This window comes from Phyllostomus discolor, chromosome 1 (assembly GCF_004126475.2).
Source record: "Phyllostomus discolor isolate MPI-MPIP mPhyDis1 chromosome 1, mPhyDis1.pri.v3, whole genome shotgun sequence".
Lineage (NCBI taxonomy): Eukaryota > Metazoa > Chordata > Mammalia > Chiroptera > Phyllostomidae > Phyllostomus > Phyllostomus discolor.
This window is the reverse complement of record NC_040903.2, coordinates 132,641,330-132,645,162: the sequence shown is the minus strand read 5'-3', so window position 1 is coordinate 132,645,162 and position 3,833 is coordinate 132,641,330. Positions and strand designations below refer to the sequence as shown.

At 36.6% G+C, this 3,833-nt stretch overlaps 1 pseudogene; it reads right to left on the bottom strand.

Annotated features, from left to right (window-relative positions):
* Positions 1–2,250: 2,250 nt before the first annotated feature.
* LOC114491335 lies at positions 2,251–3,404 on the bottom strand (annotated as a pseudogene).
* Between the last annotated feature and the right edge of the window lie 429 nt (positions 3,405–3,833).

Sequence of the window (3,833 nt, the reverse complement as noted above, 5' to 3'; positions counted from 1 at the left end):
CTATGCAGGCAGATAGGGTGGTTTTACGTGTGAACCCTCTCACTTACTAACTGGCTATCTTTGGTCAATTGACTTGATTTTTAGGAGATTCAGCTTTTTTACTCTATAAAACGTAGGTTACAAAATTTAGCTCCTAGGATTACTGACATTGTTAAATGACCTAGTGCAGGTAAAGCTCCTAGACTAGAGCCTGGAACAAAGTTGACCCTCAACAAATATTAGTTTACTTTCTCCCTTGTTTCTTCTTACAGTGCCTTGAGTGTTACTTTGGCACATATGGAGACACTTAATAGCTTGCTAAATGAATGTATGAAGATTTTCTTCACTCCTGGGTAGAAAATTGCCCTTAATTTCTTCCTTTCTTTACTGATGACTTAAATGCAACACAGTATATCTGCTAATTTCCATGAAATCATTATTATTTTTAGAAAAATAATTTATTTTTTCTTGCATATTTGCTTTTAAAAAGTTATTAATTCTTCTTTTATAAGTTATTAGAAGTCAAACAATTCAACTAGATAGATTTCTACTTCAAAATACATTTGTCTTTCAAAAACAAGATAGTAGTTGTAAAAACAGTGTATTAAGAGAATAAAATAAAGTGGTCTGAAATATGGGTAACGTATTCATACATGAAAGTATAAACATATAAAGCCATTCAAATACACATTTATAAAGAGAATGAAAAGTAACTAAAATGGCATTTTATATATAAATTTTTTCTTAAAATATTACTCATAAGAGGTGATATTATGAATTCCATTTCCCTCTTAAATTTTGTCTTTAGTATTTCAGACTAATCTAAGGAGTTTGTTAACATTCTATTGTTTTGAAAGGTGAATTACATTAAACTATGTTTAATAAAATCACACTCTAACAGTATATTTAAATAGTCACATGTGGTAAACTTTAGAGAGGGCCACTTAGTAATTATGAGAAAAGAGATTCCCAAAATAAACCAAAATGAGTAACCCTAGAAGATAAGAATGCAGTGATCTACTTTATTTGACAAAGATGTTGAATACTGCCTTGCAGCTTTACGATTTTTTAAAAAAGATTTTATTTTATTTTATTTTAGAGAGAGTGGAAGGGAGGGAGAAAGAGAGGGAGAGAGACATCTGTGTGCAAGGGAGACATTGATCAATTGCCTCCTATACTGGGGACCTGGCCCGCAACCCAGGCATGTGCCCTGACTGGGAACTGAACCTGAGACAGTTTGGTTTGCAGGCTGGCACTCAATCCACTGAGCCACACCAGCCATGGCAACCTTTGCAAATTTAATGGCCACAAAAAAATGGACCATGCTATTTGGGCATACGAGAGGCAACCAATCTGTTTTTCTCTTCCTCTCTTTCTCTTTCTCTCTTCCCCTGTCTCTACAAATAAATTTTTAAAAATCTATAAAAAAGTAGACCATCACTTTCTTTTAAAAAATACATTTTACCAACTATGTTATTACAGTTGTCCTATTTCCCCCCTTTATTTCCCTCTGCTCTGAACACCCCTCCCACCCTCATTCCCCCCCTTTAGTTCATGTTCCTTGGGTCATACATATAAGTTCCTTGGCTTCTATATTTCCTATACTATTCTTAACCTCTGCCTGTCTATTTTCTACCTACCATTTATGCTTCTTATTCCCTGTACTTTTCCCTCCTCTCTCCCCTTTCCATTCTCCCGATGATAACCCTCCATGTAGTCTCCATTTCTGTGATTCCATTCCAGCTCTAGTTTTTGCTTAGTTCATTTTTGCTTTTGTTTTTTTTTAAGGTTCGGTTGTTAATAGTTGTGACTTCGTTGTCATTTTATTGTTCATATTTTTGATCTTCTTTTTCTTAGACAAGTCCCTTCATATTTCATATAATAAGGGCTTGGTGATGATGAACTCCTTTAACTTGACCTTATCTGAGAAGCACTTTATCTGCCCTTCCATTCTAAACGATAGCTTTGCTGAACAGAGTAATCTTGGATGTAGGTCCTTGCCTTTCATGACTTTGAATATGTCTTAAAAAGTGGACCATAACTTTCTTCAACTTCTTCAAAGTTTGCATGCCTGGCAGACCAGTAAATGGCAGGGTATAGGAAGTAAGTGTAAGTTTAGTTCAGTTGTCTATGGGCAGGAGTGACTTCATTCCCATTCGCCCCACTTGTAGAAATGGTAACTTAGAATAGTTCTTGAGAAGCTGTTTGATGGCAGCATGGTGGACAGGTAACTTTGAGGCCAAAGAATGTTTTTCTTTTTCTTGCACTTGGTGTGTTAACTCTCAAAAACTACTTGTCTTTGCTGTTGGAGCTTTGCATGCAGTGGCTTTACATCCCCAAAAGTCATCAAATTCAATTCCTCTCTGCTGTAACGTAGATGCTGGGTCTAGGCATTTGCCTGCTGTTTAGAGATTGTCTCCTCTTTGTTCTATGCCTGGTTGTGACCATGAGGCCACAATACCCTACCATGGCATAAAGTAAGTGGCACCTGAATCTTGTAGCATAGCATGCCCAAAGTCTGTATTTTCCCTCTCTTCCATATATATTTTTAAATCCTCACATGAGGACATTTTTTCATTGCTGAGAGAGAGAAAGAGAGAGAGAGAAACATCAATTGGCTGCCTTCTCATATGTGCCCTGACCAGGGATCCAACCCACAGTCTGGGTATGTGCCCTGACTGGAAATTGAATCAATAACTCTTTGGTCCATAGGATGATGCTCCAACCAACTAAGATACACCTACCAGGGCTCTGATTCTTTATATAGGGTCTGAGAGGCCACTTGTACTTCTATCCATCTACTTTGCAGAATACTTTGGTACTTGGGAATCAAACTGAGGGGATAACTTTTCATCTGGCTTATGTCTGAAATTAAACAGGTGATGCTGGGGATTGTTAGAACATTCAGAACCTGGCCCTCAGTTGGTTAGAGCATCCTCCCAATATGCCAGGGTTGCAGGTTCAATCCCTGGTCAGGGCACATACAAGAATCAACCAATGAATGTATAAATAAGTGGGACAACAAATTGATGTCTCTCTTTCTCTCAAATCAATCAATAAAAATACTTCAAAATCTGAATCCACATCCTTATTTTCTGCATACTGTACAATCCAGTTTATCTTCTTACTCAACATGGTTTTAACATCTTCATAATAACCACTTTTTGAAAACTTAGATCAAGGACAATCTTAGTTTGCAATCAAATGGTATTTTTCAAAGCAGTCTTTATGACCCATAACAATGTGGTGTGCAAGGGATTAGATTTTGATACTCTTTCAATACTTAGCTCTAAACAATCATAGCAGAGTGAGAGTATTTCTTTGTTCCCAGTTTACAAACACTGCAAATATTGTCATCATTCAAATCAATGTTTACAAACAGCTCCTCTTCATTCATTGTGCACCGTCCAGCTCAGTGCACAGCTGCAGCCATTCCACATGTCTAGGGCTCCTACACTTTGTCTTTATTTCAAATAAATCTCAGTTGTACATTATTGTACACCCCTGAAAGATTTGGAAGTGAAAATATGAAAAATGACAGAATAGAATAGACCCAGTGTTTATAGTTTATAGTTATGGTAAATGAATCAAAGAAAGAGACAGGATTGGAAAAGCATCATTAAAGTGCCCTGCAAAGCAGAAAAGTTCAGACAGTTATACAGTTATGTTAAGTTCAGACAGGCATAAAATTATATTAAGATAGACTTCTGGCTATAAGGAAGTGAAAGGTTGACAAATTCTTTTCTCCAAAACAGCTATAAAACTGTACAAAATTTTCAGCCCTGTCTGGGTGGCTCAGTTGGTTTAAGCATTGTCCCATCCAGCAAAATGATTATGAGTTTGATTCTGGTTAC